Source organism: Pseudopodoces humilis, chromosome 2 (genome assembly GCF_049639895.1).
Source record: "Pseudopodoces humilis isolate 2021_Gansu_Grassland_sample_001 chromosome 2, ASM4963989v1, whole genome shotgun sequence".
NCBI classification, from domain to species: domain Eukaryota; kingdom Metazoa; phylum Chordata; class Aves; order Passeriformes; family Paridae; genus Pseudopodoces; species Pseudopodoces humilis.
The window spans coordinates 72,136,781-72,154,954 of record NC_142201.1 but is presented as its reverse complement, the minus strand read 5'-3'; positions in this window follow the sequence as shown (position 1 = coordinate 72,154,954).

Here is an 18,174-nt window from a genome sequence, read left to right as displayed (position 1 = left end):
GTGCATGGAATGCAGTCTGAGTGGAGAGCACTGACCGTCTTCCTCTCCTCCATATCATCACAGTGATGGGCGTTCTCTCTTTTTTTCATCACTCAGTCGCGTGAAACAGTCACGCTGGTGGATGGGATCACACCTTTTTATTTATTTATTTTTTTAATACAGTCCCAATGGGAATGTAGAAGAAAATAGCAATAAGGAGAATCCTTCTGAAGGACAGAGAGGTTGAGGCAATCCCAGCCCCCACTGTGCTTTCTCAGTTTATTTTTGTTTGCAAGGAAGTAAAGGTGCTCCCTGAGCTCAGCGGCAACCCAAGCAGGGAAGCCAAACAGCAAAGCTCAGTGCAAAGGGATCCACTCGAACTATCGAGTCATGCAGCTGCTATTAATACACCTCGCCCTCTGGCTCTCTGATAAGCAGAGGTTGGGGGAAGAACTATGAGGAATTTTCAATTAAAAGCTGCTTCAAAAAGAATAAAAAGAATATTCTAGGGTGAATTGGAGGTGGGAAGAAGGGGAAGAGGAGGAAAGCAGCCTGGAAAACAAGGAATAATCTCCCAGAGAATTTGTGGGAGCCTCACTGATGAAAAATTCTTAAATTTTTTAAACAAAATTTAAAGAACATTCTGAGAAGGCAAATGACCACATAATACAAACTATTATAAAATTAATTATTGACACAGGCTTGAACATAAATACTTTTTCTGGAGACATTTACTTTAATTTGTAATATTTTTATGCATTTTTGCTGTATTTCAAACAGGCATTTATCTTAAGGGTCATCATCACAGAATCTGAACATTGGTCTGTTAAAGGTATGTTCCAGTTTCTCACGTGGGCTAAAATTTCATTTCCATCTTTGTGCTGTTTTGCTCCAAAGAAGAAGTGACAGTGGCTAATTCTTTATTGCCTCTGTTGAGGCAATAAATAGATAAATAAATAAAATACTGTTTCACACATCCTCATGTGAAACAGTATTTTGCAGTACATTAAACTTCTATGGCAGCTTGCGGCATCTGCAGATACACAGTTTCACGGACCAGCCACCATTAGTATGCACTGTACTGTTCCCTGTTCAAATGGCCTTTACCTGCAGGTCTGAGCAAGGGAAATGAAACAAAACACAGAAAAACAAACGCTGTTTCATTCAGTCACTTATAAATTGGCTATGATTCACTGCAGGGCACAGATAAAATGTGTTTACTTTAGTTGACTGAATTAAAGGCTTGGTTTCTTCTCAAATAGTCCATTCTGAACTGGCTCAAATATAGGATTATTGCACTAGTGCTCGGTTTCATTACTGGTGTTGATAGCATGTGAAAGCCAGTTCCTTTCAGTTTGTGCATTATCACTGCAGGATATGCTTTATCTCTTACCCTGTTACATGAAGAATATTATTGCTCAGAAATGTCAAGGTAAATAATAGTCTTATCTTCCTTGTCAACAGTATAATGTGGTTTTCTTCTCACCTTGCTCCCTTAACAAGGTGTAAAATTGCAGTTTGTCTGATAAAACAGGGCAGTAAAAACAGAAGTGTAGTTAGAGATCATATTCTTTGTAGCCGTGAAACTAAAACTACAGAAAGAAGTAGAGGCAATAAAGAGAGCTTTCAGATACCCCTAGCAACTTAAATTACACAGTTCTTTAAGAGGTAGGTTATAAAGATAAAGCTAATGATAAGAATGCCGTAACTACAAGACATAAAAGTTTATCTTCCAGCAGTAATGCCAAATCCCAGCTCTTCCTTAAGAAACAGATTTTAAACTTCTTGTTGCCTGATCTGAGAAATCAATCCTGGAATCCTTTCAGAAAGTAAAGATTTTAGGGCCAAGGTTTCTCTTCTTCAGTGCACCTGCAAAAGCATAAAGCATCAGTATTAGTGAATACCCAGTTGTGTGTTAGAGTCTACTTTTATTAAAGCCAAATGTACAGTTCAAGGGCATTTACTAGACAAGGCATTTTGGAAAAGAGAACTAAGAAAAAAAAATACCATGATAAATTTCTGATTTTCTTTTTTTTTTTTTTTATTTTCAAATGGTATGCAAAACACCTTGACATTACTTAATTCAATTATGATTTATGCCACCAGCCTTGATAGAAGTGTAGTGCTGCCCATACCATGCCCCTAACGTGAAAAGTTATACATGGACTCAGCCTACATGCCTGGAAGGCAGCCATTCTGGGAATAATTATACATATGACTCAACACACATTCTCAGCTATTAATATGTTTACAGAAGCAGACCTGACATTGTCTAAAATTATTGCAGGGTAATTTTACTCTTACTAATTGCATGGTGGGTAATTTTACTCTTACTAATTGCATGGTCTAAAACCAAATTGCTTTTTCTTTTGTTAGTTTTTGAATAACAATAAAAGGATACATTGCCTTAATGGACATTAATAGTAATTATTTGTCCAAAAAGTATGTTGGATTGCCCTTTAAAGTCTTTGCCAGAAGCAAATGCAATTTAAAGTATTCTGTGGTCATCAGATGAATCCAATTCACAGATAATTTAAATATTTCGTGAAATTACAATAAATGTCTAAAGTAATAGTTTTTATGTCTCTTGTTAAATTTGTCTGTCATTTAAAATTAAATGTATCTAATTCCAAAAATTATTTTTCATGCATGGTATTAACATATCAGATTTCACTAAAAATAAAAGGGTTCCAGTAGCAACACTGAGAATTCCAAGTTGCCTTCATTACATGCATATGTACAGTCTTAGCTTTGATCAAGTTCAAAAGGCAAAATAGGGTATGGTCCTGGGGAATTTGTGTTTTCCCTCTCTGAAATACCATAGGATGTGAAGCTTATTTAGGTGTCCTCCAGGGCCAAGATCCTGCACTTGGGCAGCACCTCCAGAATCCTCTGCTCCAGAGAAGTTTGCAACTCCATGTCCAGGATAATTCCCTGCATGAGTGTTGTAATGAAGGAGGACAGACCTAGTGTGCAAAAAGTTACATGGAAGGGGGATCCTCCCTCACCAGAGGCACACAGTGAACAGAAAGGATAAATCAGCACCTGAAAGCCTGCACAAAACACCTGAACAACCGTAGGCAGGGTAATCTACTACTGAGCTGCAGTGTTGGCAGCTGGCTCCGTGTCAGGCTATCCTTCCACCCATTGATTTAATCACCTGGCTGAGGAAGCTTAGCCTCTAACATTGACTGTGAAGCCTGGCTTCACACGCCTTTCCCACTGAAAATCCAAGGGGTTGTTTGCAAAAGCTTTGTGCTGCAGCCAAATAAATTCCTGCCAGAGTTAGATTTAAGAACATTGTTTCTCTTGCTGACTGTGCTCACCAGAAGCCTAAGACCCAGGTGACTAAGACGCCCAAAGGCTTTATCACTGATGCTCCATCACACATGGTGACTTTTTCCAGTGACAGACTTTTGGCTTTTTCCTGGTATTTGGTATCTGATACTACAGCAAAGATACCATTGTGGTGTCCACCTATCTCAGAGTCAAATATTAATACCTTTTCTACTCAAGATAGGGAGTAGCAGAATCACTTGTAGAGGAATGTGTTTATTGAAGTGCCAAATATGGATCTCAGCAATTCATTCTAAGTGAATCAGTATTCACACCTCTTGGTAATACTTTGCTCATTTACCCTTTGTACACAAAGTGTATTATGCAGCACTTACATTCCATTATGTCAATCACCTTTATAATGTTATGATTGTTTTGGGGGTTTTTTGCAACTGCATGAAAGACAGGTTCACAAATATAAGCTGCTTGCAGTTGAGGTTGGGGCAAGCTGTCTGATTTCTTCTATGTCACTACTCTTGTGTCATGTCACCACAACATGCCTTCACTGGTACATAAGGTTATCATCTAATAGCTGACACTTAACTGGAGTTCCTGCTTGTGTCCACTTAATATTTTTGTCTCATTCATAGTTATAATTATTATGACAAGTACAAGTTGTTCTGCAGTGACAGCACTGTTTTGTTTTTTTTTTGTGGCAGTGTTTATTTAGTTAGAATATGGCAGTAGCTGTGTCACGTCCATAGCACTGGAAATCAAAGTCATTGATAAACATAACTCACTTCAGCAAAATAATGCTATAACAAAATAAAATAGTATGTAATGTACTAAGCAGTTAAAGGCACCAATACAGATGTCTTTTTTGAAGAATCTATTTCTGCAGCAAGAAAAAAAAATAATAAATATATATGTATATATATGTGTGTGTGTGTGTGAGATTACCAGGGAATTGGATGCAAGTTTTTGAAAACTTGAAAAATGTATCCACCTGTTAGAGCCAAAGCAAGTTATTTGGGGGGGGTTCTGTTGTTGGGTTTGTGTTTTGTGGGTTTTTTCACTTGTCTCCTAAGGTGAATGTACACTGTTCTGAGAGACAGCTATACACTGTGTTAATAAATAAAATCATAATAAAATGTAGATCTTTTTACTACAAATCCATCACTGGAGTATTTTTAGGTCCTTGTCCCTTCTAATTTTACTGCATTTTCTTGCTTCTTTATTAACAAGCAGAAAAAACAAAACCATAGAAAGAGTGTTAAACTTTTCAGGCAAAATATAGTCTCAACATTTTGTCATCTCCCAGTTTTACAAAAATATAGATGTCAAAACCTCAAAATAGAAGTACATATTTCTTCACAAATCCAGCCTTTTTAAAATATGGGACATTTTCTGGAATACTTATATATATTGAGGGGGGAGGAGGAGGAAAGACTGAAAATTGAAATAGGTTTGTGTTTTCTGGATATGGGGCATTTTTGATGGCATGCCAGTAGCATCCCAAAAGATGAAAAAATGCCTAAAGGAAACACTCCATCACCACTTTAAAGGGGATGTTCCACAACAGTCTCCTCAACCCATTTTTGCCAAAGTTGTTTTCAGCTAAACCTTAATCATAAAACTGCTTTAAAAAAATAGCAAAAAACCCAAAAAAGTCTCAGCATTAACATTACGTAAAGAAGTAGCGAGAGACTAAATACAATTCCTCTGTTATTTTAAATGTTCTATGCTTCCACTGAAATCACTGGTTTATTTCAGAGTTAATCTGCCATTACTGAGTACAAGGTTTTAAGTCCACGGGCATTCTAAACTTCTGAAGGAATTTAGGAAGAAGAAGGCTGAGCTGATATTAGCAAAAGCTCCATTGCTGAAGCAGATATCCCCACAGATTAATTTTTTCCACCTCACGAGCGTAAAAAGTGAGGAATGTATCGAGGCATTTCCTTGCTGAACAAGAATACCACAAAGCTTTATCATCAGCACACCTACAAAGATGTAATTTGGAGGCATGAAGGTAATTTAGCCTTAAGAGGGCATGAGCTTTTGCAGCAGCAATGTTGCAATTGAAACTTATCAGATCAAATCACCCTTCACTGAAGTTCATCAAAGAGAAACAAGGCAGAAAAAGGAGAAAGGTAAGGTAATGCTTATGGTGCTAAGATCAATGCGCTGTGTCTCCCAATATATTTTTAAAGGCTGCTTCTCTTTCATTTCACTGTGTATGAAGAGGGTCTGAAAGATTTAAAAGTATTTATTTGCCTTAGGAAAAAAAATACTAAAAGATGTGCTACTACTCTTAAGGATACCTCAAAGGCAGTTGAAGAACCAGGTGGGCTACAATATAACAAGTACCAAAACCATGAGGTGTGATTAAACTGAAACAGGAAATTAGTCCCCTTAAGAATTTAAATTCTGCTAATGGCTTTCTGTTACCTGGTGAACAGAGATTGAAAGGATGGTACATAAAGGCAGATTTGATACTGCAGATGCTGATGAAGTTGAAATTAGAAAATAGTTACATCTCTGCACAAAACTAGATTGACTTAGATTGTGGGTGCTTGGAAACAGAGCCCTGTGACTGACTGACTTGGAGTAGCTGGAATTCCGTCCTGTGGCTGAGGCAAACTGGGAGCTCTGCCTGGTGTGGATTCCCTGTAGACCAAGAAGTTACTAGACTGCTCAGTCAATCCTTCCAGCTGGAAACACCTCAGTTGTCTTTTTCTGCTTTCCTGATGGACGTTAACATAAAATTTCTAGGATAATAGTTTTTTTCCAGGGCTTCTACCTTTGTTGCATTTGGTTGTATTTGGCTAACAGGTTTTAACAGGTTTATCATGTAAACTTGCAGAGGAACTTAACTTTGATGACAAAAGCTGGGCTGAAAATAAAGTTATAAAACAGATCCCCAATGAAGACAGAAGACATACCAATCCCAGCTATTTACCTTGTTAAATAATGAAAAGCTTTTTTTCCTATATCATGAACTAATGTTCAGATTAGACTGTAGATTACACATTATTAAATTTGATATTTGGCATTAAATGCTACTTGCAGCCTACATTGAAAACTAGCAGATTTGGTTACAACCTTTTTCATCTGAAAATTCAAGATTTTGTTACATCCCAAACTTGAATTCTGGGAGTAGGTTGAACATCTGTCTGCTGCATGCATCTCTATAGACCAACTGTTCATCTTTTCAGTTTAATTAGATGAGATGGAGCATTCCTCCTGCAAAGATGTTTGGTTTGCTCACTTTTTATTTCTTTTTTTAAAAAATAGGTTCCTTGCACCCACTTAACAGATCAAGAGGAGAGTTATTCTGGTTGCCCTGCTGATTGCTCATCATCTTCTATATGGAGTTTCTTCTACATGGAGCCAGTCAAAATCATTGAGGCTTTGCATGAAAATGAAGGTTTAGTACCTTGAAGATCTGCCCTTTCTTGTTTTTTTGACATAATTTCCTATGGTTTAAGTATGGTTGAGATTTTTTTCCTTCATTGCTTCAGCGGTGCCTGCAAAGTTCATTTCTGTTGTCAAATTACATAAAAATGGGAAAATTTCCTCAGTGTTTGTGTAGAGGGAGCACAATGTCAAGTTAAGTTTGCACAAGGTAGAGAAGATAAAAAACTAATCATGCACATTATGTGTTAAAAATATTGTTTCCAGAAAAAGACAGAGCTATCAATGCAGACAGTACAATACTTGGTTATGATCTAGAAAATTTTTAAGATTGATCTATGTACAAATGGTACGATCTTGGCTGAAATCTGTATAGCTCTGGTTGTTGCAGTCTAGAAGGCTACAGAATTAGGAGACATTTGGATACAAAATTGGCATGGAAAAAAGGCCTGTAACTGAATTAGAACATTTTGCCTAAGAAATTGAATAAATAAGAAGAGATTCAAAAATGCAGGCCTGAGGCTTAGGAGAGGACAAAACAAACAAACAAAAAAAACCCTTGAAAAAACAAAGCCAACCCTTCTCTGAGCACTGTAGAGGAATGGAAAACCAAGAGGGGGTGAGTGCTCCATTTCCATCCTGTGGATACAAAAGGAGCTGAGCAGAAGGGAGAAGGCTTGAAACCTTCTTTTGGAAGGATATGCTTTGTTGTATTTCTGTTAACAATTCAGACACTGCGAAAAAACATGGTATAAATTTGGAATTGTGATGTAATTGCAGTAATGTGTGAAAAGCCCGGGCAAACTAACTCAGCATAAATGTGCTCAGGGCTAGTAGTCATCTGAATCTAAAACCTCCCTTTAAGCCTAGGGTTGCAGCAGCTCCTAGAAGAGAAGACTCCGTAAAAAACAATCTTCCTGGGGCAACAAGGATTATTTGTGTCTTCATGTGTTATCTCCCATGAAAAAGCACAAATCACTAACAAGTGAGTAACAAAAAGCAACAGCCATCAGGATGGTGAGTAGGAAAGGAAAGGAGAGGACTGGGATCAACCAAGCCAAATGACATGGTGTTGTTTCAACGCATAATAGCCTGGATTGAGGCTTGTGGTCGATACACTGGACTTGAGGTACAGTGCCAATGAACAAAGTATTACCTAAGGGAGTAAGTAGCTGCCACCTGCCCTAAGAAATCAGGGGACCACTCTAAGTTATGACTACTGTCTTTCAGGGAAAGTGTAATTGCTATCCCATTTCCCTTCTTTTACTTTCCTCCTTTCTAAGTTCTGTTTTATTAAGCTGTTTGTGAATAGGAAATACAGTATTTTAAGGTCATTTTTTAGTAAATATTCCCTTATAGATTTTTCTTCAAGGTCTAGGAAATGGATTGAAAATACAAAAATAGTATAGAGAGCTTTCATTTTCTCAGTCTTGTAGTAAAAGAGGAGGCAGGCTGTGTAGCTGACAACTCTGAGTGTTGTCTTTTCATCAAATAACAAAACAGACTGCAAAACTCACTGCTCCAGGATGTTATTAAAGTCAAAACACACAGCAGGAGTCTAAGAGGGAGGACAATATTCTCTTGTACTATATTTTTGGATATTCTTGTTATTTACATAAGAGGTAATAAAAGAAAAAAGCAGCTCGAAACACAAAGTTTAAACAAGTTAGTTAGAATGAATTCTCCATCACCCCAATTCTGTCGAAAATATGTTTGAGTTTGCTTTGGTTTTGCATCTTCTCTAAAGCACTGGGAATCGACAACAGTTACAGATACACAGCTGGGCTAAATGAACATAATGCTGTATGGCAAGTTATATGCTTCAGTAAGCTCAACGTTTTCTTAGAAATAAAACTAGGTTTGGCCCACAGAGAGAGCATGTCAGTGATCAAACTATACATGCCTCAAGGAAAACCAGAGGAAGGAATCTCTAAGGTTTAATTTTGTAAAGCAAAGTTTCAAAGAGACTGCTGAAGAGCAAGTAATTGCTCCAAACTCTCTTTTTCTGAAAGGTCATTTTTTAGTTCCCTTTAGGAGCATGTACCCTTTAGGGGAATGTAAGAAATACATGTTACACAACTGTTCAGAAAATCCTTCATTACCATGGGAAGTCAGTCTTTTAGGCTACTTAGGCTTTTGGGAAATTCATTTATGCAGAGATCCATTTCAGATGTTACTATACAACTACTGGGGCTTGGAAAATCTTGTTCACAAATGCAACAGACCATGAAAATGGTGAGATGGATTTCTGTTTATAGCTCTTCTAAGAAATTCAAACTTTTAAGTTAAATTGCAATAGCCAACTATTAAGATCCTCGGAAGTGCTACCATTCCCTGTGGAAGGGTTTGTCATGGTTCCACCCAAGATTCTTTTTAGTTCGCTGTATTTGCAAAGGCTCATTTTGATATTCATTCTCCCACATATCCAAAATCTGATGGCAGTAGTCCTGCTTTACAACTGTAAAATGGAAGAAGAGAGTCCTGCTCCCACGATCTATTAGCAGCATAGTCACAATGTTACTGCCAATGGTAGCAGAGCAGAACACAACATTTTTGCTTACATGTCTTTTTCATTAGTAGTTGTATGCTAAAACTAAAACACCACATTCTGCAAAATATAACAAGGAAGGCTTTTTCGTTAAATCAATTTTACAAGTAAAATCAAGATATGCCTGAAGTCTGCATAAGGGCTTTAATCCAGATATTGTGAGTAAAACCAGCAGAAGTACTGTCACATGCGCATGTAGGCACATTCTCTGCCCACTTCTTCACTTCTGCTGAACGGCTGCTGAAATTTCTTCATCAAAACTAAAGCCTTCAGAGCAATGCTTTAGAGAAGGTTCAGGCCTTCTTCAAGATGTTAGTATAATGAGATGTCATTTGCTTTGCATTACATTTTCAAAATCCCTGGAAGAGATTTTTAATTGCTAACACTTTTGTTCATCAGTTTAAGATACTCAGTGTGCTCATCTGCATCTTAATATATTCAGACATATCAGTTACAAAAATATTTGTGTAATACCTAATGTTATCTATTACTTAAAAGCTCACTACATTCCATTGCAGTAAGATAAAATACAGAGTAAAGTTAGTCTCAAAAGAGCTATGAGTCTCATTAGTAGAACTGATCATTTTAGTCAACGAACTGCTCATATGCATTTTGGTTTGCAGAACTGTGATCTAAATTTTTCCTGATTCAGTGAAATCTAAACCACAGGACTGGTATTTTTCCTACCACATAGGCAATGCCAGAAAGAAATCTGTGGGGAAAAAAAAAATAATTCAGCAAATCAAGGAAAGACGAATTAAAATATACTGTTTATTCTAAATTTAGACTGTTACATTTCTTTGCAGAAGATGTCAGAGCTGTAGCAAAATTCTGGGAAAAGAACTCAGGATTTTCCCCAGATTTATTTCCTTGTGAAGCAGAGGCAGATAAATCTAAGACATCAATCCTGCAGGGAAGGATGTGGGTAATTCTGGTCTCATATTTGGTCTGGGTGGCTGTATCTCAGCTGCATTTTGAGGAATGCTCCGTTCTCGTCCTACGCAAGAAATGTACTCTGTCATGCATAAACCTGGCCACACAGCATGAGAGAGAGCCTCAGAGAACCTCAGAGGCTGGTTGTCAGTAAGTACAGCTCAGCCTTGGCCACCACTCTGCATCAGCAGAGAGACAGGATGCCCATGGGCTGCCTGTGAGCATTTCTGCAGGTGTCACATGGGCTGACACTTCCACGAGGGACAGCTGCATCTTGACACAGGTTGTGTTCCAGAGTGATGCTGGAGGGTGAGTGCTGTTCTAACTGCTAACTTCTGTTTACTTCTTCTAAAATACGATACTCTCAAATAAAAGAATGGAACTCTGTGGCCTTGTGTTTGAAATGAAGTATTTTAGCTTCCGTAAAATTTGAGTGTTTGTAATAAAACGGATGTAAAAATACAAGTATTTTTTCCTGTAGCTGTTGTATGACAACACATGCAGTGAGACTAGTCTTTTGAATGCAACTGTTCATATGTTCACAGTGCCAAGCAACTTCCCTTTTTTGTAGCTCTTAACTATTAGCCTAGAATAGGTAGATACAAAAGGAAACAAATTCAGGCCAATGGATGTCCCAATGCTAGAAAATGGTAGAGACACAAGCAGGCCTGCAATGACTACAACAATGGTGGCCCAGGAAACAGCCCACACACTCCTACCCTCCCTCAATAAACAAATAGTAATTTCTGGGAAAGCATTTGCTTCTACATTATATAACAGCATAGTTCAAATTTCTTCCACCTTAGCAAGACAGCAGTCTACAGATAAAAGCTGACAAGTGCAAGAAACACCCGTCCTGAAACCACAACTGCAAGCAACTCAGTGAGACCAAGATGTTACAAAGAAACTTTGACAGACATTTGCTTTTAACGTTACTAAAAAAAGTACCACGATTAATTCCAGAGGGCATAAAAGCTGGAGCTAGACATTCATTTACTTGTCTTTGCACAGGCCTCCGCATTGGGACTGTAAGCCCAGCTCTGAGCTGGCGCAGCACAGCAGGACTCTGCTAACTTCACAGCTGTGCCTGTTTAAATCACAGAATTTGGCGTGGTCTAATACTTGAGAGCTGCACGATTCTGTTCCCCTTGTTTCCACATAGAAAGCAGAAGTGTATGAAGGAGTAATAGGGTAGTGCACTACCTTAGCAGTTTGGAACCACAGCGGTACCGCTATGGGTTGCAAACTCCATCCTCATGCCCGCACTTTGGCTAGGAGCCCTCAGAGCAGCACGGGAGAAACCTAGTGCATGCTATGTATACACCAGCACAGCGCTCTGCCTTGAAATACGAGCCGACAGGCAAAGCCAGTGGAGTACATTGGAAGCATTGTTTTATTGCTGCCTTACCGCTGAGATTGCTGAATGGTCACGAAAATGCCTGGTGCTGCTGCCGCACTGTTCCAGCAGGACGTGACCTGCTGCAGGAGATGGCTGCACACTGCGTCTCTTTAGAGTGCAGCAGCAGCTCATATGAATGCTGAAGAACTGGAAATATCAGCAGAGTTCTCTCTATGCAACTGGGTTTCCAGCAGCTGGACTAGTGCCAGCTAAACTAGCACAATTTGAAAGTCAAACAGAATTTCTACACCAGCTAGAGTGTGTCAGCTGGACTAAACCCACACAGAAGCTGGTCCCGGGGAAGCAGAGTGGGCCCTTGGCTCCTCATCACAACCCCGCTGGCCCACACCACTAGCCAGGCCCCATGGCTTTGGGTCACTTTATTCATTTCCCATGCTTAAAGGTTCTTGACTGCATGCAGCAATCTTGGATTACAAAGGGGCATAGGCTACATCTCAACTGTTTTAAGTGCTGCCAAGAATAAAGGGAACTTGGGTCATGCCCAAGCTAGCCAAGCACAGAATTGTCAAACCAAGGCTTTCAATAAATTGCTTCTCAGAAAGTCACAAGGCCAGCATTAAAGAACAAAACTCACAAGGACTTAATAATAGTTTGGTGTTCTCTTTATTTCTTTTCCACGTTCTTAAGTTTCTCTTCAAGTCTGGGAAGAGAACTTACTTGCTTGGGTTTAGATTTTCAATTCCTAGCTAATTACCAGATTTTGAAATGACATAAAATAAGAATTTTACTACAGCATTTTAAAAATCACAAAATGTAGCAACTTTGAAAACACTATTGGTCATATTCTTGATGTCCTATACATGCTTCTAGGATCAGAGAGAAGGATCCTCGTTTGTAACTCCAGTTACACCATAAGAGAAGGAGCATAACTGATAAGCTTATTCCAGCTTGTATTCCCACAAAGTCCCAAATATGCAAGTACTTACTGGTAAGCTTCCAGCTGTTTTTTCAACCTATTTTATATTGTAAAGATGTAACAGATATGACCATTCACATCCATAAATGTTTGTGGCATCACACAGTTTGATTCTTGGGGCAGTCCTGTGGAGGGCCAGGATCAATGATCCTTATGGGTCCCTTCTATCTCAGGATAGTCTATGATTCAATAATTCTAACCTTGTCCTTCTCCACATGTGCATTAGATACACAGAAGTATGTAATTTGGCCTTTCACACAACTGCTGGTATATACTTTAAGAAGCTGAGCCCCAGTATTGCTTCATACACTGATTAGCATTTTTATTTTTGTGATACTTCCAATGACTGTGAACAACAGCAAAAAAAAATTTTAAAATTATGGCCTTTGACCAGACAACGTTTTGACATGTATGCTTTTCATTCAGCTCTTGCCAGCTCTCTCACATTTTCTACCTCCGGCTGTAAAAACCTGATGAACACTTTTGCTCCCCTTTACTGCTGGTACCTGCCGCATTTCCAGGACTGTGGACGAGACGGAGCCCGAGCTCGCTGTGCCTCCTGGTGGACACACAATCCCCTGCCTCAGTGCACTCACTACCTTTGAGCATCACTCTTTCTCTAAGAATCTTATACTAAAGCCTTTCTCATGTGCCATTGAACTGCTTCCCATTACAAACCAACAGACTGCCACTAACAGGAAATTAATTCCTTCACAGAGGTTTATACAAAGAGGTATTTTTCAAAGATAGAAAAGATAAGCATGTAGGACCTTACACATCACTCGTTCACTTGCTACCAACAGCACAGCAGGACTTGCAGCATCTAGAGCAATTGACATCCTTGCTTGATGGAGAGATTTTACTTACACTTTGTTGCACATGTTCTTACTAAACAACTGTATGGACTTCTGGGAAGAGAGTGGAAATACATTACTGTGAAATCATAACAGCATTATCCAGAGAAGAGAAAGAGGTGGGTAGCAGACATGAGGAACACGTCAGGCTGTAATTCATTGCCAACACAAATCCTGGGAAGTTGGAAATGCTTTTTTATTTAATTGGAGACTCTAATTACTGTCATGATCACAATTTGTGACACTGGTAGTATTGAAAAAGATGGCCTGACCCAAATTTACCAGGGAAATTGTGGATTTTGGTCCTCAAGTCCAGTCCTCCAGTAAAAACAAGTTCCGTTTCAGGGTGTTATTATACATATGAAAATTAGGAAAGCATCAGACCAAAAGTCTGTTTTATGTTAGATCAAAGGTCCCTCAAGCCCCATATTTTGTCTGCAGCAACTGTGAAAGTTGCCACCTGGAAAAGAAACTAAGAATGAAGCAAGCATTGGTTTCCCCAGAATACTTTCCCATATACCAACAACACACAGGTAAAGGATTTCAGACATGAGCTGGACATGGTGCTTTTGTATTTCATAGTGGTTTTCCCTTCCATGACATTGTATGGTTGCATTTTGAAAACACTTCAAGGTCCCCTGTTGAGGGAGACAAATAATCAAATTGGAAATGTGGCTCTAGCTCAGTGCTGACAAATTCTGGTTTGTTTTGGAAATTTCACATTACACTGTCTATATACTTTTTCAACTTATCATAGGAAGGAACTGTTGCTATGAAATGTTATGCATAACATGAAGAATTTCAGAAATTCAAAAGAGTACGAAAAGTTTTCCTGTGGAAAAACTCATGGATCTTTCTATTAAAGAGTATCAAGACTTTCAGCCAACTAACTCTAAAATCCCCTACTCAGAGATGCAAATTCTCACACAGATTTCACAGTCTGTTATGTATGACAGAAGCATGGCTTTGAAGAAATGGATTATTTACAGTTTAGCAGAATTTCTTGGCAGTAATTCACCTTCCTGTCATAAGACAGACATACTTCCTTGGCTTTCCTCTCTGAGTGGATAACAAACACCAGGCTCTCTGGCTTATTCCTAGGGTGCCACCTCTTTGAATGACAAAACTCCAAACATTTCTATCTGTTTCCGGCTGTGTTTCAGGTGCTACAGAGAAACCAGCAAAGATAAAGCAATTGCAAACTGAACAAACTTCCACCTTCCTGCACCACAGTTACTGGATCCTCACCAACAAAGTCCCACATCTCCCTTTAGCTACAGAATTATTTGGCAGCTACGGACACTTCCATGGTATTTGGTGATTACCTGCCCTTTACAGGAAGGCTTGCAAACCACAATAATTCTCAAAATAAAAACAAACACCCCGTGAGCATTTTGCCTGTCCATTAATCTTTCATTGATTGATGACCTCTCCTTCACATTCCTCTCTTTTCTCAAGCATGGATTGCTTCAGACCTCACTGCTCTTAAATTCTATGCTCCTGGGCTGAAACTAACAGGGCCTGCATCCCACCCACTCAGCTACAGATGGAAACTTCACAGGTTTATGGCTGGATGGATTCTTTCCTTTCTCTGGATCTCCCTGAATATTTTAACTGAAAGAGTTAATTTGACACAATTTTACTTCCAGGAAAATCCTGGTCAAAACACATGTTCACAGAGAACTTGAGAGTGACCAGAAAAGCTAATGATATATATAAGTCTGATTACTTGGTGGATTTTTTTTTATTTTCAAAAATTTCTAAAAAAAAAACCTTTGAATTTCTATTTTGTAAATATGCATTCATTCCATGTTTCCTTTTGATAGAAAAACAGGACTCAGAGAGACCCTCTGTAGTAATTTACACAAATTATCTGCTGATAATGATACACATATTTTATGTTTGTATCATCCTGAATCTTGGAATTCTATACAAAAAAAAAGACTATGTGGTACTTTTGCTTACCAGCATAAAACAACCCAAGATGGCAAGCTGGGACTGCTTTTCTCCCAGGATATATCTTGTTCTACACAGTGGGTCTCCAGGCTGGTTGATGGAAGTGAAATTCCTGGAAACTGCTTGCTTTCTTCTTTTTCCTTTCTTGTTTTTTTCATTTTTTGTGGGGTTTTTTGTTGCTTTTTTGTTGTTGTTTTGGTTTTTTTTGGGATGGGGGGTTGGTTTGGTTTTTTTTTCCTTGTTAGTTTCAGCAAAAGTCGCCTGTAGGAATCCACCCACACCTGACTCATGAATCTTACAACAGCAAAAGAGAGGGACAGGCAGAGAGAAGAAGGACTGTGTCAGCTTCAACCCAGACTCTCCAGGACCAGCTCACGAAGTTGGACAAGAAAAGGAATGATGAAACTCAGGACAAAAGGATGTATCAATGCCCATGCACTAATTTTCTTGCTGAAACTGTTTGCCATCTAGTGGTTTGTTGGCCTCCTATAAGTACCTTCTTAAAAATAGTAAAGACTTGGAGGACATACCTACCAAAAAAAAATTAAAAAAAAAATAAAAGAGTTCCCCAATGTGCAAGAACTTACACAAAATAAAACTCATGCAAGAAATTATGAAGTGCCTCTCATAAAGTGTATACCATCAGGGTGTATATCCCACAGAGATGAGGAACAGCAACTTGCACACAACCAATGTGAGATTTAGAGAGATAATATGTTTGTAGTTTTTCTCTTTTATTTCACTCTGCTACTCTTATTTCATCAAGAAGTCCTAAATCACGCCACCATTTTCTTCAATCTTGCCCACTCAAAATTATACATTATATAGAAATTATGAGGGGATTAGGGGGGCTCTGTGTTTAGGGGTGGTGGATATCAGGGAGCAGCAAGATTTGGCTGCTTTGCAACAGAAGCAAAGTTTCTAAACTAAACTAAACTAAGTGTGCTTAGTTTCTGGCACACCACCAAGGCAGGTGAAAACAGTCACTTCATCAACAAGGAGGCAGGATGTGGAGCAGCAATCCAGGACCAAGATTAGGTCAAGAGACAGTGGTCGGGGTCAGACACAGCCCATATGGGCACCCAGCAGGGCTGCAGTGGCAAGGCAGGTCTGAGGCCAAGCCAGGATGCCAAGTCAGCAAGTCTGGATGAGAGCCAGACTCAAGGAGATGTGAGATGGTGTGAACAGAGCTGCTGCACAGCTGCCCTGGGGCACAGGTGAGGGCTGGAGAAAAGCCACAGGTTAAAAGTGGCTCTCGAGGGACAGACAGGCCCTTGCTGCTGGCTTTTTTTACAGCTGGTCTTATCAGTGAAGAAACTGACCTTGGACTCTGACAACTAAACTTCTGCAAAGGGGTAATGTGCTCAGGGCCACAGCAGTCAGAGGGATAGAACAGATCTATGGAACATATCCAACACATGGGAAGCAGGTTCATGGAATTGGCCTTTTTTGTTAAAATGGCACATGAGTGAAAACCCCACATGAAAGCAGACCGAAGCAAAGTTCAAAGACCTTACTCTGTTCAGTTTGGGCAAGCCAAGGACTCTTGCTATTAATGATGGCTTCATTAATGAGAAGCAGCAAAGGGCATTCTGGATTATTGACTAGTCACACTGATTTAAAACTCACTGATTTGAGGCTACTAATTTAATTTGTACATGAAAAAAAAGATCAAACACAGTCCTAGGATTGTGTACCCTATGTATCAGGGTCATATTATTAGGGACACTCTATGAGACCTGAAGTGAATGTTCTAACTGGTCACCCGTGTTTAACAACGGGGAATTCAAACTAACATACGCACAAATGGGTCAGTGGGATAACAGTGAGGGTTTCCTGTATTATGGAAGGAGACTAGTAAGAACAGTGGCTAAAATAAAAGGGCTGGAGGGGGTATAACAAATGTTGGGTGAATGTCACGAAGAGAAATTGTTTTAATTTGTGAGCAGCTCTGGCTGTGGAAAACTGACATAAATATTTCTATACTCAGAATTAAACTAATAAAAGAAATTATTTGAAAATTGATAAATAATTAGGCTTTCTCCACTTCCAAGGAATGAAATTTTGGGACTGTTTTTCAGTGCAATTAAAAAGAGTAAGAAAACTCTAAGAAATGGATAAATTCTTCTTTATTTAGTTGCTTGAGTTGAATGTGACAGCAAAGGTTTACATTAGAAGGTACAGAGGGTCCCTTTCAGGCTTATTTCCTGCATCAATCATTAATTTACAATGAGCAGCCATCTGGTTGAAGTCAGACTAGATTATATCATGTGCTCTTTTGGCTTTACAATATTAGACATCCAGCTGGAACTGTATGTATTTAGCTCTATACCACCTTAAGATTATGTATATATTAACCCCATGCTGCAGTGACAGCACTGAAGTAAACTGCATTATTCATGGCCACATTTGCTTGTGGTGCAAAAGAGTGAAACCAAATGAAAATGAGTTCAGTGTGGTTTATGGATCACTTGGTTTATGGACAGACAGTTTGGAGGCTCTTGACAATTCCACCAGGACATTTCCACCAGAACCTACTCTTGTCCTTAAAGAAAATACAGAAGTTCAAATTATATAGTATATTATCTCCCTCTTCAACCTTATTCTGATGCAACAAAATTATAAGCCATCAAGAATTACCTTTGCAACCTCAAGTGTATCAGAGGTATCATTCCCTCCTCTTTTGCCTCATTCATTTCCATTCCACTTTGAAAGAATTGTTTCCAGGTAATTGTTACTTTTCTTCCTTATTCACTCAGAACTCTCCAGTCAGGGTGTGGTAGAATGAAGGGTATCTACATAACCATCTGATCAAAACTACCAGAGACAAGTTAAGCCTGCATGTGCAGTCTGTGATTGCTCAGGAAATTTCCTAATT